The sequence below is a fragment of the Aegilops tauschii genome, chromosome 1 (assembly GCF_002575655.3).
Source record: "Aegilops tauschii subsp. strangulata cultivar AL8/78 chromosome 1, Aet v6.0, whole genome shotgun sequence".
NCBI classification, from domain to species: Eukaryota; Viridiplantae; Streptophyta; class Magnoliopsida; order Poales; family Poaceae; genus Aegilops; species Aegilops tauschii.
In genome coordinates this window covers 454,314,333-454,340,415 of record NC_053035.3, presented here as the reverse complement: position 1 = coordinate 454,340,415, position 26,083 = coordinate 454,314,333, and positions in this window count along the sequence as shown.

The following is a 26,083-nucleotide window of genomic DNA, read 5'->3' as shown; positions in this document are numbered from 1 at the left end:
TGACAAAACCTTCTGGTTGCATCATATACAACTCTTCTTTAATAAATCCATTAAGGAATGTAGTTTTGACATCCATTTGCCAGATTTCATAAAATGCGGCAATTGCTAACATGATTCGGACAGACTTAAGCATCGCTTATGAGTGAGAAAATCTCATCGCAGTCAACACCTTGAACTTGTGAAAAACCTTTTTGCGAAAAGGCCAGGTTTGTAGATAGTAACACTACCATCAATGTCCATCTTCCTCTTGAAGATCCATTTATTCTCTATGGCTTGCCGATCATCGGGTAATTCAACCAAAGTCCACACTTTGCTCTCATACATGGATCCCATCTCAGATTTCATGGCCTCAAGCCATTTCGCGGAATCTGGGATCATCATCGCTTCCTCATAGTTCGTAGGTTCGTCATGGTCTAGTAACATGACCTCCAGAACAGGATTACCGTACCACTCTGGCGCGGAACGTGCTCTGTTTGACCTACGAGGTTCGGTAGTAACTTGATCTGAAGTTTCATGATCATCATCATTAGCTTCCTCACTAACTGGTGTAGGAATCACTGGAACTGATTTATGTGATGAACTACTTTCCAATTCGGGAGAAGGTAGAATTACCTCATCAAGTTATACTTTCCCCCCACTCAATTCTTTCGAGAGAAACTCCTTCTCTAAAAAGGATCCATTCTTAGCAACGAATATCTTGTCTTCGGATCTGTGATAGAAGGTGTACCCAACAGTCTCTTTTGGGTATCCTATGAAGACACATTTCTCTGATTTGGGTTTGAGCTTATCAAGTCGAAGCTTTTTCATATAAGCATCACAGCCCCAATCTTTAAGAAACGGCAGCTTAGGTTTCTTGCCAAACCATAGTTTATACGGTGTCGTCTCAACGGATTTAGATGGTGCCCTATTTAACGTGAATGCAGCTGTCTCTAATGCACAACCCCAAAATGATAGTCGTAAATCGGTAAGAGACATCATAGATCGCACCATATCTAATAAAGTGTGGTTACGATGTTCGGACACACCATTACGCTGTGTTGTTCCAGGTGGCGTGAGTTGTGAAACTATTCCACATTGTTTCAAATGAAGACCAAACTCATAACTCAAATATTCACTTCCACGATCAGATCGTAGAAACTTCATTTTCTTGTTACGATGATTTTCCACTTCACTCTAAAATTCTTTGAACTTTTCAAATGTTTTAGACTCGTGTTTCATTAAGTAGATATACCCATATCTGCACAAATCATCTGTGGAGGTTAGAAAATAACGATACCCGCCGTGAGCCTCAACACTCATCGGACCACATAGATCAGTCTGTATTATTTCCAATAAGTCAGTTGCTCGCTCCATTGTTCCGGAGAACGGAGTCTTAGTCATCTTTCCCATGAGGCATGGTTTGCAAGCATCAAATGATTCATAATCAAGTGATTCCAAAAGCCCATCAGCATGGAGTTTCTTCATGTGCTTTACACCAATATGACCTAAACGGCAGTGCCACAAATAAGTTGCACTATCATTATTAACTTTGCATCTTTTGGCTTCAATATTATGAATATGTTTATCACTACAATCGAGATTCAATAAACTATTTATATTGGATGTAAGAACATAGAAGGTTTTATTCATGTAAACAGAACAACAATTATTCTCTGACTTAAATGAATAACCGTATCGCAATAAACATGATCCAATCATATTTATGCTCAACGCAAACACCAAATAACATTTATTTAGTTCCAATACTAATCCCGAAGGAAAAGGGAGTGTGCGATGGTGATCTTATCAACCTTGGAATCACTTCCAACACACATCATCAGCTCGTCCTTAACTAGTCTCTGTTTATTTTGCAAATCCCGTTTCGAGTTACTACTCTTAGCAACTGAACCTGTATCAAATACCAAGGGGTTGCTATAAACACTAGTAAAGTACACATCAATAACATGTATATGAGATATACCTTTGTTGACTTTGCCATCCTTCTTATCCACCAAGTATATGGGGCTGTTCCGCTTCCAGTGACTAGTCCCTTTGCAGTAGAAGCACTTCAGTTTCAGGCTTAGGTCTAGCTTTGGGTATCTTCACGGGAGTGACAACTTCCTTGCCATTCTTCTTGAAGTTCCCTTTCTTTTCCTTTGCCCTTTTCTTGAAACTAGTGATCTTGTTAACCATCAACAATTGATGCTTTTTTTTGATTTTTACCTTCGCCGATTTCAGCATCGCGAAGAGCTCACGATTCGTTTTCGTCACCCCTCGCATATTATAGTTCATCATGAAGTTCTAGTAACTTGGTGATAGTGACTAGAGAACTCTATCAATCACTATCTTATCTGGAAGATTAACTCCCACTTGATTCAAGCAATTGTAGTACTCAGACATACTGAGCACATGCTCACTAGCTGAGCTATTCTCCTCCATCTTGTAGGCAAAGTACTTTGTCAGAGGTCTCATACCTCTTAACACGGGCATGAGTCTGAAATACCAATTTCAACTCTTGGAACATCTCATATGCTCTGTGGCGTTCAAAACGTTTTTGGAGTCCCGGTTCTAAGCCGTAAAGCATGGTGCACTAAACTATCAAGTAGTCATCATACCGAGCATTGTTCAAACGTTCATAACCTCTGCATCTGCTCCTGCAATAGGTCTGTCACCTAGCGGTGCATCAAGGACATAATTCTTCTATGCAACAATGAGGGTAATCCTCAGATCACGGACCCAGTCCGCATCATTGCTACTAACATCTTTCAACTTATATTTCTCTAGGAACATATCAAAATAAACGGGGAGCTACATCGCAAGCTATTGATCTACAACATAGATATGCAAATACTATCAGGACTAAGTTCATGATAAATTAAAGTTCAATTAATCATATTACTTACGAACTCCCACTTAGATAGACATCCCTCTAGTCATCTAAATGATCACGTTATCCAAATCAACTAAACCATGTCCGATCATCACGTGAGATGGAGTAGTTTTCAATGGTGAACATCTCTATGTTGATCATATCTGCTATATGATTCACGCTCGACCTTACGGTCTCCAGTGTTCCGAGGCCATATCTGCATATGCTAGGCTCGTCAAGTTTAACCCAAGTATTCTTCATGGGCAAAACTTGCTTGCACCCGTTGTATGTGAATGTAGAGCTTATCACACCCGATCATCATGTGGTGTCTCGCCACGATGAACTGTAGCAACGGTGCATACTCAGGGAGAACACTTATACCTTGAAATTTAGTGAGGGGTCATCTTATAATGCTACCGTCATACTAAGCAAAATAAGATGCATAAAGATAAACATCACACCCAATCAATATAAGTGATATGATATGGCCATCATCATCTTGTGCCTTTGATCTCCATCTCCAAAGCACCGTCATGATCACCATCGTTACTGGCTTGACACCTTGATCTCCATCGTAGCGTCGTTGTTGTCTCACCAACTATTGCTTCTACGACTATCGCTACTGCTTAGTGATAAAGTAAAGCAATTACATGGCGATTGCATTTCATACAATAAAGCGACAACCATAAGGCTCCTGCCATTTGCCGATAACTTTTACAAAACATGATCATGTCATACAACAATTTATATATCATCGCGTCTTGACCATATCACATCACAGCAAGCCCTCCAAAAACAAGTTAGACGTCCTCTACTTTGTTCTTGCAAGTTTTACGTGGCTGCTACGGCCTTCTAGCAAGAACCATTCTTACCTACACATCAAAACCACAACGATTTTTCATCAAGTGTGTTGTTTTAACCTTCAACAAGGACCGGGCGTAGTCAAACTCGATTCAACTAAAGTTCGAGAAACAGACACCCACTAGCCACATGTGTGCGAAGCACGTCGGTAGAACTAGTCTCATGAACGCGGTCATGTAATGTCGTTCTAGGCCGCTTCATCCAACAATACCGTCGAATCAAAGTAAGACGTTGCTGAGGGAGTCTTGGATTAAGGGGTCCTCGGGCGTCCGACCTGTTGGACATGGGCCGGACTGATGGGCTGTGAAGATACAAGACAGAAGACTCTCTCCCGTGTTCGGATGGGACACTCCTTGGCGTGGATGGCAAGCCTGGCATTCGGATATGAAGATTCCTTTCTCTGTAACCGACTTTGTACAACCCTAGTCCCCTCCGGTGTTTATATAAACTGGAGGGGTTAGTCCGTAGAGGCAATCATAATCATAGGCTAGACTTCTAGGGTTTTAGCCATTACAATCTCGTGGTAGATCAGCTCTTGTAATACTCATATTCATCAAGAACAATCAAGCAGGAAGTAAGGCATTACCTCCATAGAGAGGGACCGAACCTGGTTAAACATCGTGTCCCCTGTCTCCTGTTAACATCGACCTTAGACGCACAATTCGGGACCCCCTACCCGAGATCCGCTGGTTTTGACACTGACATTGGTGCTTTCATTGAGAGACCCGCATTGACATTGAAGATAGGATTGATGGCTCGCCTTGTTATCAAGGACAGTATCACCTCCGGAGGAGCCCTGGCCTCAGGCCAAACCCTCCGGCTGGGTGGCTTCACCATGACCGCCCGCTCGGCTGTCAAGCCGATGATGACTTCTCAGATCATCGAAAATCGTCTCCGTATCGACTCCGAACACTCCAAACGGATGGGTCCGGCCGAGTTTTCGTCTTTAAACGAACTCCTGGATCGCATCGCCGCCATGGGGGTCGCTACAGACTATGATCGGATTGGGCTTAAACCCGATCAAAGAGAAATCAAATCTCCGCCGATCACCCATCAGATAGTGGTAGTAGAGGAGCGAAACAACAACTCTTCCCCTATATTGAGGACGAACTACGTTCAGATTTCGGAGCTCGAAGAGCCGGATACCTGTCCACGGAAAGACATGCCCTGTCCTCCGAACCTAGAATTGGACGGTGGACCTGAAAAATCGGTTGATATCCCGGAGCCCGAACTATTAAGCTCGGAAGTTTCTCAAACTCCGGATCCCAAATTGGGCCAGGGTTCGAATTCGAAGCTACCCACCGACCCAGATATACGCGATCTCATGTACCTACGACAACAGTCTCAGGAAACAGTCCATCACTTTTGGGCCAGATTCCTCCTTGTCAAAGATAAGATTAAAGAGTGCCGCAACGAAGACGCGATCTCAGCATTCTACAATAATTGTGCGGACGAAGGAATCCTCAACGCCATCAACCGCCGTCGCGTATTACACTTCGCTGACTTGGCAACCATAGTACAGAAGTACTGCGCAATGGAAAGTGCCTGGAAAACTCAGGCAGCTCGCTGGGAACCACCGGTTTCCACTCAACCCCTTGTCCGGGCAAAAAGGATGCACCCTCGCGGGGCGCCCGACCCAATAGTAAACAAATCTAATCCCACTACGGGGCGTGGAACCGTTCTGGAAGGATGGCTCGATAGGCCACGCAAAATACACACAACACCGGATACCATACCAACCCACAGCCTTAGAGCATGTTGGATACTCTGGCAAGTGGCCAAGAGTGGCGAGGATATCCTCACCAAAAACACCCCAGAGCAACACCCCCCGGGAGACGACAACCTCAGCGTACTGACAGTCTTTGAGAATTTCGCTTCAAACAATCAGCGCAAGAGGGCACTCCGCGACCTCGCCGAAGTCTGCCAAGTAGCAGCAATAAACCCCTGGAATGACACGGCCATAACTTTCAATGCCAGTGACGAACCAAGACTCCGGTCCGTCCGGGCACCAGCAGCCTTTGTCCTCAATCCAATTGTGGATGGCTTTCGGCTCACTAAAGTGCTCATGGACGGCAGCAGCGGGCTAAACCTCATTAACAAGGACACACTCAATAAAATGGAAATAGACAGGAGCCACATCGAGCAAAGTAATACGACCTTAGGAGGGATTATTCCTAGCTGAGAGGTGTGATGCGTGGGGAAAATTACACTTGACGTGGTATTCGGCACGCCGGAGAACTATCGGTCCGAAGAAATAACCTTCCAAGTGGCCCCTTTCAACAGTGGATATCACGCCCTATTGGGGCGAGACGCATTCACACGCTTTCAAGCTATACCCCATTACGGGTATATGAAGCTCAAGATGACCGGGCCCAACGGTATCATCACTCTTGCCAGTGATCCGGACATAGCCCTCCGGGCCGAAAACAAAACCGCATCCGTGGCCCTCGAGGCACTGTCCGAGGCCCTCGCAGCCGAAGAGTTAACCGCACTATGCTCCATGGTGGACAGGGACGACGTAATCCTTGATAAGCGGCCCAAATCCACCTCTTTCAAACCAGCAGACGAAATAGTCAAATTTCAGGTTCACCCAATGAACCCCAAGAAGACAGCTTCCATCGGGGCACAGCTGGACCCAACGGTTGACGCCGCACTACGAGCGTTCCTACCCGAAAACTGGGACATATTCGCCTGGCACCCTTCCGATATGCCAGGGATCCCACGCAGTCTGGCCGAACACAGCCTCAATATATTGAAGGGACATAAGCCGGTCAAGCAAACACTGCGGCGCTTTTCCGAACCCAAACGACAAGCTATGGGGGAGGAGCTAGCCAAGTTAATCGAGGTCGGATTCATCAGAGAAATAAAACACCCGGACTGGCTAGCAAACCTAGTGATCGTGCCAAAGAAGGATAAATCCTGGCGCCTGTGCGTCGATTTCAAAGACCTCAACAAGGCCTGCCCTAAGGATCCCTTCCCCCTCCCCCACATCGATCAGATTATCGATGCTACTAAAGGACATGACTCACTGTGTTTCCTCGACGCATACTCCGGATGCCATCAAATCAAGATGAAGGAGTCCGACCAAGCCACAACAGCATTCATTACCCCATACGGGCCTTTCTGCTTCAACACTATGCCCTTCGGGCTAAAACTGCCGGCGCTACCTACCAACGCATGATTCAAACATGCCTAGAGAAACAAAATGCCGGCGCTACCTACCAACATAGGCTAGGCTTCTAGGGTTTAGCCATTACGATCCCGTGGTAGATTAACTATTGTAACACTCATATTCATCAAGATCAATGAAGCGGGAAGTAGGGTATTACCTCCATAGAGAGGGCCCGAACCTGGGTAAACATCGTGTTCCCCGTCTCCTGTTACCATCGATCCTAGACGCACAGTTCGGGACCCCCTACCCGAGATACACCGGTTTTGACACCGACATTGGTGCTTTCATTGAGAGTTCCACTGTGCCGTCGACAAAGGACTCAACGACCCCTTCGATCGTCAGTAATGACGTCGTCCAGGGAGAAACCTCCCTCCCCGGACAAATCTTTGTGTTCGGCGACTTCGTACTGCTTAGCCGACTCACTTGGCCATCTGGAGCAGGTCGACAGCTACGCCCCTGGCCATCACGTCAGATTTGGAAGCTTGAACTACGTCGTGGATATCCGTGGAGACTTGATCTTCAATGGATTTGAGACTGCGGCAATTGCTCCCCCGTGCTCCGATGAATGTGACTTAAATCTGTTATCGGATTGCGTCCAGGAGATGGATCCTGTTGCTGCAACGGCTTCAGAACCAAAGCAGATCGTGGCCTCCGAGGCCACAAAGTCCGCGGCGTTGGAGCCGCACACGGACTGGACATCCTGCAACAAGCGCGTCAATGGAACTCCGGACTCGTCTTCGGCTATACGTTCCAGATCAGGTGCGCCTGCGGACACCGAGCTGGATCGGTTATCGATTTTCGAATTTAGCGCCGCAGACATCTTCCAGCACTCACCTTTGGGTGACGTACTAAACTCTTTAAAGAACTTGTCCTTGGAGGAAGACCCACAGCCGAACTATGTTCGGTTCGAGCTAGAGGCGGACGATGAGGAATTTTTCTTCCCACCCGCCACCCACTTTATAGCCACCGTCGATGACTTAACTGACGTGCTTGACTATGGCTCCGAAGACATCGACGATATGGACAACGACACCAACAAGGAGCAAGGCCAAGACGCGCCATTTACTGGACGCTGGACGGCCACCTCCTCGTACGACGTGTACATGGTCGATACACCTAAAGGATCTGGCGACGACAAAGAAGAGCCAGACACGAATAAACCCTCTGAGACGCAGTCCAAGCGCCGGCGCCCCAAACGCCGCTCTAAGTCTCGCCGCTCAAAAGTTAGCAATACTGGCATCGGAGAAAATAATACTCTGGGCGACGCCGAAAACAACGAAGACCCTGTCGGAGCTACATTCGAACAGGAGGAACATGACAACAAGCAAGACAACCCTGATGAACAGGCCATAGAAGATGACTCGGAGGACGATAGTTACCGTCCACCCTCCGAGGAGGAGACAAGCCTCGGCAACGAAGACTTCATCATGCCTGAGGATCCTCTGGAGCAGGAGCGCTTTAAGCTTCAGCTCATAGCCACTGCAAGGAGCCTGAAAAATAAACAGCAGCAGCTTCAAGCTGAACAAGACCTGCTCGTCGACAGATGGACTGACGTCCTGACAGCCAAAGAATACGGCCTCAAGCGCCCAGCCAAGAGCTACCTGAAACGCAGATTGCTACCTCAATTCGATGAGGAAGCACCAGAGCACACGTCTCCCTCGCGTAATGCGGAACGACCACCACGTGGTCGAGACAGGGCGGCCGACCGGCCACCCCGCGGCCGGGATAAAGCGGCAACTCAGGCCGAACATCAGCCTGCCCCACCGCCCCATAAAAATAGAGACGAAAGAGTTCGGGGTCGCATGTACGACCTCCGGCAGACACTGGACAGTAGAGAAGGACATACAAGATCGATCTATGGATCGCGAGGACGTGCGTCGAGGCACGACGATGGCTACCTATTCAGACGTGACAAACCTAACCACTCCCGAGTCGAATGCCGCAGACGGACTCCACCAGAGCTCCGCCATGATGCGGCCCGCTATAGAGGCGCCGCACACCCTCTCTGCTTCACAGACGAGGTGTTGGATCATGAATTCCCCGAGGGGTTCAAGCCTGTCAACATTGAAGCATACGACGGCACAACCGATCCTGCAGTATGGATCGAGGATTTTATTCTCCATATCCATATGTCTCGAGGAGATGACCTCCACGCCATCAAATACCTCCCATTAAAGCTCAAAGGACCAGCTCGACACTGTTTAAATAGCCTGCCCGAGAATTCCATCGGCAGCTGGGAGGACTTGGAAGAGGCTTTCCTTGATAACTTCCAAGGAACTTATGTTCGGCCACCAGATGCCGATGACTTAAGCCACATAGTTCAACAACCTGGAGAATCAGCCAGAAAATTCTGGACTAGGTTCCTAACCAAAATGAACCAGATTGTTGATTGTCCGGATGCCGAGGCCCTAGCAGCCTTCAAACACAGCATCCCTGACGAATGCCTAGCACGCCACCTCGGCCAAGAAAAGCCGAAGTCTATGGCAGCCCTTTATGGCAGTCATGACCCGCTTTTGCGCGGGTGAGGACAGCTGGCTGGCTCGTAGTAAAAACACAGCCAGTGAGGCAAGCCCCACTGAGGCCAAGAACAGCATCGGCAAGCTCCGGCGCAATAGACACAAATGCCAAAGCAATGGCGACAACACTGATGACACCACAGTCAACGCCGGATTCAGTGGCTCCAAGTCCGGCCAACGGAAGAAGCCATACAAAAGAAACAACGAAGGACCTTCCAGCCTGGACCGCATACTCGACTGTCCGTGCCAAATTCACGGCACCCCGGATAAGCAAGACAATCATACCAACAGGGATTGTTGGGTCTTCAAGCAGGCTGGCAAGTTAAATGACGAAAACAAAGAAAAGGGATCACAAAGTGAGGACGAGGACGAAGAGCCCCGGCAGCCAAACACCGGAGGGCAGAAGAAATTTCCCCCTCAAGTTAAAACGGTGAACATTATATACGCTATGCACATCCCTAAAGGGAGCGTAAGCGAGCACTTAGGGACGTCTATGCGGTAGAGCCAGTCGCCCCAAAATTCAATCCGTGGTCATCATTCCCGATCACCTTCGATCGTCGAGATCACCCAACCAGTATCCGCCATGGCGGTTCAGCCGCACTAGTCCTCAACCCAATTATTGACGGGTTTCACCTAACACGAGTCCTGACGGACGGTGGTAGCAGCCTCAACCTGCTTTATCAGGACACAGTGCGGAAGATGGGCATTAAACCCTCGCGAATCAAACCACCAAAGACTACCTTTAAAGGAGTCATACGAGGCATAGAGGCCCACTGTACGGGCTTAATTACGCTGGAGGTGGTCTTCGGTTCTCCGGACAACTTCCGAAGCGAAGAGTTAATCTTCGATATCGTTCCCTTCCGCAGCGGCTATCACGCACTGCTCGGACGAACCGCGTTTGCTAGATTCAACACAGTGCCACACTATGCTTATCTCAAGCTCAAGATGCCCGGTCCACGCGGCATCATAACAGTCAATGGCAATACGGAACGCTCCCTCCGAACAAAGAAGCACACCGCCGCCCTAGCAGAGAAGTACAGAGCGGCCTTCTCAAGCAACACCATAGTATGGCTGTCGAGCCCTCGGACATCATTAAGAGGTTCCGGACTACACTGCAACAGGACGGCGCGGATCGTCAAGAGCTAGACTAGCAATTCGGCCTCCGTCCGAGTTTCAATGAGGTAGTGGCATCGGTACCATGCGTACACAATTACGCACTCAAAATTCCATGGACATCGACAGAGGCACAAGATAACCCGGGGTCTACAGTTTGGCCAGACCGATCCCGGACACACATACTTTTACCTTTTTTCTTGTTTCAGGTTCCTTTTTCCGCGGGCCTGATCGCAAGTCCTTTAGAAGGACCGGCATACCACGGAGGCAAGCAGCACAGCTCGGATACTTCTCGCACCATCTGTACAAGATACAACTTGACGTATCCATCCAGTTATAATAGAAATGGTTCGTGGTCCAGTTTCTGTGGTTTTCGCTTTTTACTTCGTTTTATTTCGATCTTCTTATTGGCTGCATCGGTACTCTTTTGTACGTTTCATATTCGCCAGGGGCTACTTGTCGCCCCACAATACGGCAGCAAAAGTCCGAACACGTCTTATATATAAGTTCAGCACCCCGAATTTAGCATTATATGCATTGGCTCCAAATCATGTCTTTGGTCAATAGTTGGGTTGCCCGGCTCCTGTGCTTGCTACCCTATGTTCTGCTCCATCGGCTAGGGTAGTAAAGGGAGAACTACTGCGATTGTGCCCTGGCCTCGACCGGATGAGCACCTCAGCAAAGAAAGCCGAAAACTAACTGTCATGATACGGCGAGAGCTGGTCAGCTGTTCGAGGGTTACAAAATCGTTGGAGATTTTTCCCGCGTCATGCGAAGGATCAGCACTTCCCGATCAGATGCTGACAGCACCCAGGCTTGGACCAGGGGCTGTGCACTTGCTTAATTATAAAACTCCTATGGCTAAGTGAGGGCGTTTAAGCGTATAGTCTGATTGCCTTGTTCGTTGCGCTAAACAACTCCTCCAAAGGACCATATAATTGGATCAAGATTGTTTAGCTCCCATCCCGAACACCTCCGTACTACCTACGCGAGGGCAGAAGCCGATGACTGGCCAACCCTCATATTACAAATAACATGGCCGCACAGGAGGAGACAATTAAAGCATAACAAAATTTCATTACAGGCTTTGTTTCCATAATACAATGCGGGGGCAACATGAATACATTTATTCAAACACCATGTCCTGCGAACATTGAGCTGCCACAAGCCGAGACCCTTCTATGACATTCGCAAAATATCTCTCGGGTGTGCGGTGCTCCTTGCCCTCCGGCGGCCCGCTGGCAACTTCAACGCCATTCATCTTCGCCCACCACATCTTGCAACGAGCGAAGGCCATACGGGCACCTTCAATACATGCAGAGCGCTTGATGACGTCCAGCCGCGGACAGGCCTCCCCTAGACGCCTCACGAGTCCGAAGTAGCTGTTGGCCATAGCTTCAGCTGGGCATAGCCGGATCATCACATCCTTCATGGCTAGTTCGGCCACCCGGTGCAACTCCACCAGCTGCTTCAGCTGATCGGTGAAGGAGACGGGATGCTCTGGCGTCGCATACTGCGACCAGAATAGCCTCTCAGTAGAACCTCCTCCTTCGGCTCGTTAGAACTCCGCAGCGTCTGATACGCTGCGTGGTAGATCCGCAAAAGCCCCTGGGGAACTCCGAACCCGGGTTAGTAAAAGGTACTGCTTCGCCGCATACTTGCTTTGCATCTTCAAAGCCTTACCCGCCGTGACCTTCTTGGCCTCCTGGATCTCCTGGAGGGCGGCATGGGCCTCATTCCGTGCGGTCTCCGTGCTCTGACGAGCCTTGGTGAGTTTGGCCCCTTGAGCCGACGCGTCATGCTCCAAGGTCTCACATTTTTTCACCGCATCCTGGAGCTCCTGCTGGATTTCTTTGACCCGGGCCTTGAGCTTCTTACGGGCGGCTTGCTGTTGGACAGCTTTCTCCTCGGCCTCGCCTAGGGCCTTCCTCAGGGCCTCGACCTTGGTCGTGGCTCCTGCACATATTACGACACTACAGTCAATGTACATCGCCTACGCTTTCCGAACATACAACAAGTCGTTACTCACCTTGCTTCTCCTGGAGCCGAACCCTAACCTCGCCGAGCTCACCTTGCTACCTCTTGAGCACTGCGTTGGTTTTCCCTTGAAGAGGAAAGGGTGATGCAGTAAAGCAGCGTAAGTATTTCCCTCAGTTTTTGAGAACCAAGGTATCAATCCAGTAGGAGGCCACGCACGAGTCCCTCGCACCTACAAAAACAAATAAATCCTCGCAACCAACGCAATAAAGGGGTTGTCAATCCCTCCACGGTCACTTACGAGAGTGAGATCTGATAGATATGATAAGATAATGTTTTTTGTATTTTATGATAAAGATGCAAAGTAAAATAAAAGCAAAATAAAAACGGCGCCAGAAATAACTTGTTGTCGGGAGATTAAATATGATGGAAAATAGACCCGGGGCCCATAGGTTTCACTAGGGGCTTCTCTCGAGAGCATAAGTATTACGGTGGGTAAACAAATTACTGTTGAGAAATTGACAGAATTGATCATAGTTATGAGAATATCTAGGTATGATCATGTATATAGGCATCACGTCCGAGACAAGTAGACCGACTCCTGCCTGCATCTACTACTATTACTCCACACATTGACTGTTATCCAGCATGCATCTAGAGTATTAAGTTCAAAAGAACGACGTAACGCTTTAAGTAAGATGACATGATGTAGAGGGATAAACTCATGCAATATGATATAAACCCCATCTTGTTATCCTCGATGGCAACAATACAATGTGTGCCTTGCTGCCCCTACTGTCACTGGGAAAGGACACCGCAAGATTGAACCCAAAGCTAAGCACTTCTCCTATTGCAAGAAATATCAATCTAGTAGGCCAAACCAAACTGATAATTCGAAGAGACTTGCAAAGATAACCAATCATACATAAAAGAATTCAGAGGAGATTCAAATATTGTTCATAGATAAACTTGATCATAAACCCACAATTCATCGGTCTCAACAAACACACCGCAAAAGAAGATTACATCGAATAGATCTCCACAAGAGAGGGGGAGAACATTGTATTGAGATCCAAAAAGAGAGAAGAAGCCATCTAGCTAATAACAATGGACCCGAAGGTCTGAGGTAAACTACTCACACATCATCGGAGAGGCTATGGTGTTGATCTAGAAGCCCTCCGTGATCGATGCCCCCTCCGGCAGAGCTCCGGAAAAGGCCCCAAGATGGGATCTCATGGGTACAGAAGGTTGCGACGGTGGAATTAGGTTTTTGGCTCCATATCTGGTAGTTTGGGGATACGTAGGTATATATAGGAGGAAGAAGTATGTCGGTGGAGCAACATGGGCCCCACGAGGGTGGAGGGCGCGCCCGCCTACCTCGTGCCTTCCTGGTTGATGTCTTGACGTAGGGTCCAAGTCCTCTGGATCACGTTCATTCCAAAAATCACGTTCCCGAAGGTTTCATTCCGTTTGGACTCCGTTTGATATTGTTTTTCTGCGAAACTCTGAAATAGGCAAAAAACAACAATTCTGGGTTGGGCCTCCGGTTCATAGGTTAGTCCCAAAAATAATATAGAAGTGTATGATAAAGCCCAATAATGTCCAAAACAGAATATAATACAGCATGGAACAATAAAAAATTATAGATACGTTGGAGACGTATCAGTAAGCAGCCGATGCCGACATGCTCGCCATCTCCGACGGAGCCAACGAACCTCCAGATGAGGATCGCTGGATAAGGTCACGGGCCGGACTGCAATAGTGTAGTTAACCATGTTAAAATAATAAAGAGAAAGGGCTGGACATGTGCATGAATAAGCCATGTCACTTACGATGCGGCCTGGGGCTTAGTACGGGGGCGTCGTTCCGGACTACTGTCGACGTCCCACGCGGTATTGACCGCTGGGGTGCCCTTCCCCTTTTTGGGCGCTTTCGCCTCCGGTTGCACCGAGGCCGCCCTCTTTTTCTTCTTCTCCTCGGGAGGATGGTTGTTTTTCTCCTCCTCCTCCTCCTCTTCCTCGTCGTTGTCCTCAGGGATAGAGGAATGGGCTTCGTCGTCTTCGGACGTCGCGTCCGAAGCGCCCTTGCGACGGGGGCCACTCTTGGCCCCCTTGGCCTTCTTCTTGGCCTTCTTCTCCGGCGCCTTGTATGGCACCGGCACCAGCATCTTCGCTAGGCGTGGGATGACCGGTTCTTCGGGCAGCGGAGTCGGACACTGGATCCGCTTTGCCCTCTCCATCCAGTCATGAGGGAGCAATAATAAAATCTCAGACATCATCCTCGAAACATTTAAGTTGGGGACACGTCTAAAGTAACATACTTCGCTGGCGGAGTGTTTACAGTCGTGACCACGGTCTGAATCCGTGGCCGGCGGTTTCTCGTTGCCCTTATAGAGCAACTTCCAGGCATCTTCGTGGGTGGTCTCGAAGAGCCTCACCGGGGTCCGATGCTTCTTCGGGTTGAAATCCCATAGAGGCCGTCCTCTGCGCTGGCATGGAAGAATCCGGCAAACTAGCATCACCTGGATCACATCGACGAGCTTGACGTTCTTGGCTATCATGCTCTGGACGCGCGTCTGCAACGCTATCAGCTCATCAGGCGAACACCAGTCCGGACTCTTCTCGACCCAAGAGGTGAGCCGCATGGGACCACCGGAGCAGAATTCGGCAGCCGCGGCCAGGTGGTGCCGCGGGGTTCTGTGATGTAGAACCATTGTCTCTGCCACTCCTTCACTGTCTCCACAAAAATACCTTTCGGCCAGGAGACGTTGGGCAGCTTGCCCACCATGGCTCCTCCGCACTCCGCGTGCTGGCTGTCCACCACCTTCGGTTTCACGTTGAAGACTTTGAGCCACAGCCCGAAGTGGGGTTGGATGCGGAGGAAGGCCTCGCACACGACGATAAACGCTGAGATGTTGAGGAAGGAATTGGGGGACAGATCATGGAAATCTATCCCGTAATAATACATCAGCCCGCGGACGAAGGGGTGGATTGGAAACCCTAGCCCACGGAAGAAATGGGGGATGAATACTACCCTCTCTGTGGGCTCCGGCGTGGGGACGACTTGTCCCTCGGCCGGCAGACGGTGGGCGATCTCCTTCGCCAAATATCCGGCCGCCCGAAGCTCAGTAATGTCCTCCTCCTTGACGGAGGAGACCATGCACTTGCCCTGACCGCCGGATCCGGACATGGTTGCTTGAGTGGAAAGGAGATGAGAGCTTGGGCGCTGGAGGTCGAGATCGGAAAGGCGGAGACAGAGAGAGAGAGCGTGAGAGGAGGAAGAGGGAATCCTTATCCCCTTATAAAGGTAGCAAATATGAAACGCCTCATCACTCGCCTTAGGATTCGCCTATTCCCAAGGGCTGTATAAACGGCGCGGTTGAGTTACCCATGCCCGCGTTGATGAGAATCCCGCAATAAGGGGACACGATCTCTGCTTCGACAAGACGTGCCAATAGCAACCGTGTCTCGAAACGTGGGATGGCAGATGAAAAACGGTTCGAAATTATGACCGGACAGACGCGATGTCGTGTTGTAAAGAAGTTGTCAACAGATTAGATTCGTGCAAATATTATATTCTCTCTGCGGTTGTGTATGGTGTATAACAGGTCCGAATACAATCATCACGTCCGAAGACTATCTTGGAGTTCGGAAAAAGGGGAACCCGCCTTGCAATGCTGAAGACAATCTGCACGCCGGACTCCTCGTCAATGAAGCCAGGTTCAGGGGCTACTGAGGGAGTCCTGGACTAAGGGGTCCTTGGGCGTCCGGCCTGTTATTCATTGGGCCGGCTGATGGGCTGTGAAGATACGAAGGCCGAAGACTATACCCGTGTCCGGATTGGACTTTCCTTGGCGTGGAAGGCAAGCTAGGCGACCAGCTGTGAAGATTCCGTCTTATGTAACCGACTCCATATAACCCTAGATCTCTCCGGTGTCTATATAAACCGGAGAGCATAGTCTGAATAAGGGACATTCATTACCATATTCACATAGGCTAGGCTTCTAGGGTTTAGCCATTATGATCTCGTGGTAGATCGACTCTTGTAACACTCATATTCATCAAGATTAATCAAGCAGGAAGTAGGGTATTACCTCCATAGAGAGGGCCCGAACCTGGGTAAACATCGTGTTCCCCGTCTCCTGTTACCATTGATCCTAGACGCACAGTTCGGGACCCCCTACCCGAGATCCGCCGGTTTTGACACCGACAGTCGGGGAGAGCGACATCCTCAATATAGAACCATTCTGAGGGCCAATCTTCGGACGCCTTCTTCGGCGTGCCGGACAGGTATCCGGTCCCGGCTATGCGCCATACTTCAGCGCCGCCCACCTCGAATATCGACCCCTCTTGGTTGCAAGGGACAAGACAGAATAGCTTCCTCCACAAATCATAGTGTGCTTCATAGCCCAGGAAAGCTCGCAAAGGGCAACAGAACCCGCGATGTGCAAGACAAAGGCCGGCGTTAGGTTGTGCAGTTGGAGGCCGTAATACTCCAGGAGTCCTCGGAGGAAAGGGTGGATTGGAAACCCGACGCCTCTCAACAAGTAGGGTACGAAGCACACCCGTTCCCCCCTAGTTGGATTGGGGAAATTTTCCGCCAGAACTTCGCCTGTGAAGGAGGTCAATCCTGCTCGGGCAAGGACCAGATCCGCGGGGGGAAGGAATCCGTGTGTTTGGAGCTTAACCAACTGCTCGTGGGATACCGAACATATCTCCCATTCTCCTTTTTGGAGCCGTGAGCGCGGGAGGAAGAAATGGGGACGCTAGTCATGTTGAATGGTTTCCCCTGGCAAGGCTCTGAGGATTTTCCGCTGGGTGTGGAATGGATATGAGATCCAACCCCGTTAAATCGATGCCTTTCTTGCACGGCCAGGGTGTTATGTGCAAAAAATACCCTGCCCTTTCGTATTCGCTCGACACGTGGAGGCAAAAGCAATGGAGGCACATAAGCCGAGGGGCGTGACATTAAATCACAAGCCGAATACAGCTCTCTAAGTCAGGTGCTTTGAAGTGATCGAAGGAGGAACCCGCCTTGCAATGCCGAAGACAATCTGCGCGCCGGACACCTCGTCATTGAAGCCTGGTTCAGGGGCTACTGAGGGAGTCCTGAATTAAGGGGGTCATCGGGCGTCCGACCTGTTGGACATGGGCCGGACTGATGGGCCGTGAAGATACAAGGCAGAAGACTCTCTCCCGTGTTCGTATGGGACACTCCTTGGCGTGGATGGCAAGCCTGGCGTTCGGATATGAAGATTCCTTTCTCTGTAACCAACTTTGTACAACCCTAGTCCCCTCCGGTCTCTATATAAACCGGAGGGGTTAGTCCGTAGAGGCAATCATAATCATACAGGCTATACTTCTAGGGTTTTAGCCATTACGATCTCGTGGTAGATCAACTCTTGTAATACTCATATTCATCAAGATCAATCAAGCAGGAAGTACGGTATTACCTCCATAGAGAGGGCCCGTACCTGGGTAAACATCGTGTCCCCTGTCTCATGTTACCATCGACCTTAGATGCACAGTTCGGGACCCCCTACCCGAGATTCACCGGTTTTGACACCGAAAGTTGCTGTAAGGAGTATGACTATTATCGCCCACAACTTTTCGTGTACTACTCGTGCATATAACATCTGCGCATAGACCTGGCTTGGATGCCACTGTTGGGAACGCAGTAATTTCAAAAAATTCCTACGATCACGCAAGATCTATCTAGAAGATGCATAGCAACGAGTGGGGAGAGTGTGTCCACGTACCCTCGTAACCGAAAGCGGAAGCGTTATATCAACGCGGTTGTTGTAGTCGTACGTCTTCACGATCCGACCGATCCTAGCACCGAACGTATGGCACCTCCGTGTTCAACACACGTTCAGCACGATGACGTCCCTCGTACTGTTGATCCAGTTGAGGCCGAGGGAGAGTTCTGTCAGCAAGACGGTGTGGCGACGGTGGTGATGAAATTACCGGCGCAGGGCTTCGCCTAAGCACTACGACGATATGACCGAAGTGTGTAACCGTGGAGGGGGGCACCGCACACGACTATGAGAAACTTTGATGTGCCTTTGGGGTGCCCCCCTCCCACGTATATAAAGGGGGGAGGGAGGAGGAGGTCGGCCAAGGTGTGGCGCGCCCAAGGGGGGGAGTCCTACTCCAAGTAGGATTCGGGCCCCCTTTCCTATTCCTACAAGGAGAAGGGGGAAAGAGGAGGAAGAGAGAAAGGAAAGGGGGGCCGCCCCCCCCCCCAACCCTAGTCCAATTCGGTTTGGGCTTGGGGGGCGCGCGCCTCCACCTGGCTGCTGCCTCCTCTCTTCCACTAGGGCCCATGAAGGCCCCTTAACCGCCCGGGGGGTTCCGGTAACCTCCCGGTACTCCGGAAAATACCCGATACACTTCGGAACCATTCCGGTGTCCGAATATAACCTTCCAATATATCAATCTTTATTTCTCGACCATTTCGAAACTCCTCGTCATGTCCGTGATCTCATCCGGGACTCCTAACAAACATCGGTCATCAAAACACATAACTCATAATACACATCGTCATCGAACGTTAAGCGTGCGGACCCTACGGGTTCGAGAACTATGTAGACATGACCGAGACACATCTCCGGTCAATAACCAATAGCGGAACCTGGATGCTCATATTGGCTCCTACATATTCTACGAAGATCTTTATCGGTAAAAACGCATAACAACATACGTTGTTCCCGTTGTCATCGGTATGTTACTTGCCCGAGATTCGATCATCGGTATCATCATACCTAGTTCAATCTCATTACCGTCAAGTCTCTTTACCCGTTCCGTAATGCATCATCCCGCAACTAACTCATTAGTCACATTGCTTGCAAGGCTTATAGTGATGTGCATTACCGAGAGGGCCTAGAGATACCTCTCCAACAATCGGAGTGACAAATCCTAATCTCGATCTATCCCACCCAACAAACACCATCGGACACACCTGTAGAGCATCTTTATAACCACCCAGTTATGTTGTGACGTTTGATAGCACACTAACTGTCCCTCCGGTATTCGGGAGTTGCATAATCTCGTAGTCATAGGAACATGTATAAGTCATGAAGAAAGCAATAGCAATAAACTAAACGACCATAGTGCTAAGCTAACGGATGGGTCTTGTCCATCACATCATTCTCCTAATGATGTGATCCCGTTCATCAAATGACAACACATGTCTATGGTTAGGAAACATAACCATCTTTGATAAACAACTAGTCAAGTAGAGGCACACTAGGGACACTTTGTTTGTCTATGTATTCACACATGTACTAAGTTTTCGGTTAATACAATTCTAGCATGAATAATAAACATTCATCATGATATAAGGAAATAAATAATAACTTTATTATTGCCTCTAGGGCATATTTCCTTCACTTAATACACTAGATGCATCCTGCATAGCGGTCGATGTGTGGAGTAATAGTAGTAGATGCAGGCAGGAGTCGGTCTACTAATCTTGGACGTGATGCCTATATAATGATCATTGCCTAGATATCGTCATGATTATTTGAAGTTCTATCAATTTCCCAACAGTAATTTGTTCACCCACCGTTTGCTATTTTTCTCGAGAGAAGCCACTAGTGAAACCTACGGCCCCGGGTCTCTTCTTTATTATATTTGCCTTTGCGATCTATTTTCATTTGCTTTTATTTTTAGATCTATTAAACCAAAAATAAAAAAATACCTTGCTGCACTTTATTTTATTTGGCGTTTTATCTATCAAATAATTACAACTCCCGTCCACTTGCCAATTTCTGGCGCCGTTGCCCGAAAGGGATTGACAACCCCTTTAACACGTCGGGTTGCCAGTATTTGTTATTTGTGTGTAGGTGTCATTCACGTAGTGTTGCGTAGTTCTTCTACTTGTTCGATAACCTTGGTGTCATCACTGAGGGAAATACCTAGCATTGATGTGCTGCATCATCCCTTCCTCTTTGGTGAAATACCGACGTAGTTCAAGCAAACATCAAAAGGAATTTCTGGCGCCGTTGCCGGGGAGACATCATCAACATCTAGCAGGTTCCTAATCACAAATCTCATCTCCTTGCAATTTACATTATTTTCCATTTTCCTCTCGTTTTCCTCTCCCCCACTTCACAAAAATTTGCCGTTTTATTCGCCCTTTTTTCGTTCGTCGTTTTCTCGTCAGATCTGTTTTTGAGAGCAATCTTGTTGCGTAGTCACAATGACTCAAGAGAACACCAAGTTGTGTGATTTCTCAAATACCAACAACAATAATTTTCTTAGCACTCCGATTGCTCCTCCCGCCACTAGTGCAGAGGCTTGTGATATTAATACTGCTTTGTTGAATCTCATTATGAAAGATCAATTTGTCGGTACTCCTAATGAGGATGTCGTGTCCCATCTTAGCACATTCGTGGAATTATGCGATATGCAAAAAAAAGATGTGATCAATGATGTTGTGAAGTTGAAATTATTTCCATTTTCTTTGCGAGATCATGCAAAAATTTGGTTTTCTTCTTTGCCTCGCAATAGTATCGATTCTTGGAATAAGTGCAAAGATGCCTTTATTACTAAGTATTTTCCGCCCACAAAAATTATTTCCCTTAGAACCCAAATCATGAATTTCAAGCAACTTGAACATGAGCATGTTGCACAATCTTGGAAAGGATGAAATTGATGCTAAGGAATTGCCCAACTCATGGGTTAAATCTTTGGATGATTATACAAAACAATTATGCGCGGTTGAATTTTGTATCTCGTAATCTTTTAGATTTCGCCGCGGGTGGTACTTTTATGCAAATTACTTTGGGTGAAGCCACCAAATTGCTTGATAATATCATGGCAAATTATTCACAATGGCATACCGAAAGAGCTCCCACTAGTAAAAAACTTAATTCGGTTGAATAAATATCTTCTTTGAGTGAAAAAGTTGATGCTCTTATGAAATTGGTTGCTAATAAAAGTGCTCCTATTGATTTTAATGATGTGCCTTTGTCTACTTTGATTGAGAAAAATAGTGATGCCATAGATGTGAATTTTATTTCACGAAACAATTTCAATAACAATGCTTATAGAGGTAATTTTAATCCTAGGTCTTTCCCTAGTAATTTCTCTAATAATTATGGTAATTCCTATGGTAATCAATCTTATAATAGTAATAGGAACACCTATGATATTGAGAATAATATTAAAAAAATTATCAATACTTAAAAAGTTTTCAATGCTACAATGAAAGAAAAGTTGAATAAGATTGATGATTTGTCTAGAAGTGTTGATAGAATTTCTCATGATGTAGAAAATATCAAGATGAAAATTTTTGTGCCTAAGGTTGAGGAATCAATTAAAGCTCTTTATGTTTATATGGATGAAAGTAAGAAAATAACCGCTATGTTTAGAGCTAGAAGATAATTTTTAGAAAAAGCGTTTTCTAGTGATTGCTTTCATAAAAGTGATGAAGATCTTAAAATGATTGGTGTTTCTTCTATTGATTCCTTCCTTAGTAAAATTAAACTTGATGATAAAGGGACTGAAGAAGAGTCAACTTTAGCTAGAAGGCGTCCCAATAATTTGAAGGGTGGAAATCTTGTTGACAAAATTGATAAAAGTGGGTTTGAGGAGGTCAAGACTTTAACTAGTGATGTGCCCAGTCTTTTGGATTACAAATACTTTAATTATGATAGTTTCTGTTTGACTGATTGTATTTCTTTGTTGCAATCCATGATGAATTCACCCCATGCTTATGAACAAAATAAAGCTTTTACTAAACATATTGTTGATGCTTTGATGAAAGCTTAGGAAGAAAATTACATGATGATTGGGAACCTACTATCAAAGTCAAGATTAAAAATTATGAGTGTTTTGCTTTATGTGACTTGGGTGCTAGTGTTTCTACAATTCCGAAATCTTTATGTGATTTGCTTGGTCTTACCGATATTGAAGAATGTTTTTTAAATTTGCACTTGGTTGATTCTACTATTAAAAAGCCTATGGTAAGAATTAATGATGTTCTTATTCTTGAAAATAGGAATTATGTGCCCATAGATTTTATTGTTCATGATATTGATTGCAATCCGTCTTGTCTAATTATTCTTGGTAGACCGTTTTTACATACTATTGGTGTCGTGATTGATATGAAAGAAGGCAATATTAAATTTCAATTTCCACTAAGGAAGGGTATGGAACACTTCCTTAGAACTAGAATTAGGCCACCATATGAATCAATCATGAGGGCATCTTATGGATCTAGATGACAACACTTAGATCCTCGCTTTATGCCTAGCTAGGGGCGTAAAACGATAGCGCTTGTTGGGAGGCAACCCAATTTGTATCTTTTTGGTTTTCTTGCTGTTTTCAACAAAATACCCAATTATGCCTCTGGTTAGAAGTGTTTTTGTGGTTTGAATTAGTGTTTGTGCCAAGCAAAGCCTTTAGGATCTTGTTGGGTGATAGTTGATTTGATCTTGCTGAAAAACAGAAACTTTTGCACCCAGCAAATAATTTTCAAAAATCACAGAAACGTGCTTTTTCTCTGAATTTTCTACACCAGATTTATATACAAATTTCCCATGTTGTCCTAATTTTTCAGAATTTTTGGAGTTACAGAAGTATTCGAAGTTTTCAGATTGCTACAGACTGTTCTGTTTTTGACAGATTCTGTTTTCTTTGCGTTGTGTGCTTGTTTTGATGATTCTATGGTTTTCTTTTAAGAGTTTTTGCCATAGAAAAGTTGTAATACAGTAGATATAATGCAAGAAGGAAATATGAATTGGTTTGCTACAGTACTTATAGTAGTGATTTGTTTTCTTATACTACCGGATCTCACGAAGGTTTTGTTGAGTTTTGGGTGATTGAAGTTTTCAAGTTTTGGGTGATGTTACGATGGATGAAGGAATAATGAGTAAGAAGAGCCTAAGCTTGGGGATTCCCATGGCATCCCAAGCTATTATCCAAAGAGAAGAAAACAACTAAGCTTGGGGATGCCCGAGTGGCATCCCCCCTTTCTTCTAACGACCATCGGTATTTTACTCGGAACTATATTTTTATTCGTCACATACTATAAGTTTTGCTTGGAGCGTCTTGTATGACATGAGTCCTTGCTTTTTTTTCTTTTTGTTTTAAGTCAGGAATCCTTGCTGGACACACCTATTTGAAAGATCTAAAACTATGCCATGACTTGTTAGAATTGCTCTCTATGCTTCACTTAAATTTTTATGAGCTATGGAATTGCTCTAGTGCTTCCCTTACATCTTTTTTTAGCACGGTGTGCTTTGTTATTTTTGAAGAAATTCTATCATTGCTTCACTTAGATTTATTTGAGAGTTAGTAAATTTTTTTTAGAAATTCTCTCTTGCTTCACTTAAATTAATTTGAGAGTAAGAAATATTATGCTCACGATCTTCACTTATATTTGTTTGAGCTTATCAAAAGCAACACATGGAAATTAGTCCCAAAGTGTAGATATCCAAGAAGGATATAATAAAAACTTTCATGAAGATCATTGGACAAAATAAACTTGATTTCTTGTAATAGTTTTGAGATATGATGATGTGATATGTGAGTCATGTTAATGAGTAATTATGCTCTAGTAAGAATATTGGTGTTAAGGTTTGTGATTCCCTATGCAAGCACGAAAGTCAATAGTTATGCAATGAAATTTCATCCTACTTGTGGTGCATTATTCGGTGTTAATTATGCTTAATGCTCGCTTATGAGATTTTTCGTTTCTTGGTTGGTCGCTTCTCAATCTTTTGCTAGCCTTCATTTTGCACTAAGTATGATCACTACTTGTGCATCCAAAATCCTATAAACCAGTTTTGCCACATGAGTCCACTATACCTACCTATATGTGGTATTTTCGTGTTGTTCTAAGCAAATTTACATGTGCCATCTCTAATTTTCAAAATAAACTTCTCTTTTGTGTGCTTGTACCGCTTATGAAACGGTAGGGGGTGGCTAATATTTTTCCATGCTAGATATGTTGTTCTCACGATGAGTGTTTATTCACTTGTCATTGCACGAGAGTAAGGCAAAGGTATTAGGGATGCCCAGTCCCGAAATGAAAAATGAATTTACTTTATGTTGTCAAATAATAAATTCCTTGGAAAGTGTTGGTATGGAAGGCACCCGTGGATACGGTTAGCCATGGAAAGTGAAAGTATGGTGGAAAAACGAATAAACTTTAATTCCTGTTTGGGGACCGCCTATGATATATCTAGCATGGAAAGTATTGGGAACTTCTCGATCGTTCTCGTTGACAGGAAAAGCATGCCTCCCAAAATGTTTTTTATCTCTAAGTTTTTCGCTTTGAGCTCTGGCACCTCTACAAATCCCTACTTCCCTCCGGGAAGGGCCTTTCTTTTACTTTATGAATTTTTTTTATTTGAGTCTCCATCTTCTCTTATAAACCACCAACTAGGGGGCACTATGATCGTACTTGAGCATTGGGTGTAGCTAATATGCGAGTGTGTTTCATGAATGGATCAATGATTGAGCATGATGGGCTAGGGATAACTTATTTTAGCAATGATATTTTGAAAGACATGGTTGCTTGTTGGTATGCTTGAGTATTTAAGTCTCATGTCAAAACTAGACTATTGCTTTGAACCATATAAAAGTCCAAATGTCCATGCCACAAACAAAATAATATGAGATGACATGTTAGGCAGCATTCCACATCAAAAATTCTATTTTTATCATTTACCTACTCGAGGACGAGCAGGAATTAAGCTTGGGGATGCTGGTACGTCTCCGACGTATCTATAATTTTTGATTGTTCCATACTGTTATATTATCATTCTTGGATGTTTTACAATCATTTTATAGTCATTTTATATCATTTTTTGGTACTAACCTATTGACATAGTCCCAAGTGCCAGTTGCTGTTTTCTGCATGTTTTTTACATCGCAGGAAATCAATACCAAACGGAGTCCAAACACAGCGAAACTTTTTGTCGATTTTTTTGGACCAGAAGACATCCAGTGGGCTGGAGAAGCACCTGGGGGGGTACTCCGAGGGCAGCACAACCCACCAGGGCACGCCTGGGGGCCCATGCACGCCCAGGTGGGTTGTGCCCACCTCGGATGCCCCCCGAACCGCCTCTTTGTTCTATAAATACCCCAATATTCCAGAAACCCTACGGGAGTCGACGAAAATCAATTAGAGCCGCCGCAAGTTCCAGAAACCACAGATCCAATCTAGACACCATCACGAAGGGGTTCATCATGCCTATTGGTGCCTCTCCGATGATGCGTGAGTAGTTCTTTGTAGACCTACGGGTCCGTACTTAGTAGCTAGATGGCTTCCTCTCTCTCTTTTGATTCTGAATACAATGGTCTCTTGGAGATCCATATGATGTAATGATACGTCTCCAACATATCTATAATTTATGAAGTACTGATGCTGTTATTTTATCATTCTTGGGTGTTTTACAATCATTTTATGCAAACTTTATATCATTTTTTGGGACTAACCTATTGACCCAGTGCCCAGTGCCAGTTGCTATTTTTCCTTGTTTTTTACATCGCAGGAAATCAATACCAAACGGAGTCCAAATGCAACGAAACTCCACGGAGATTTTTTCTGGACCAGAAGGAACCCAATGGGCCTGACCTACAC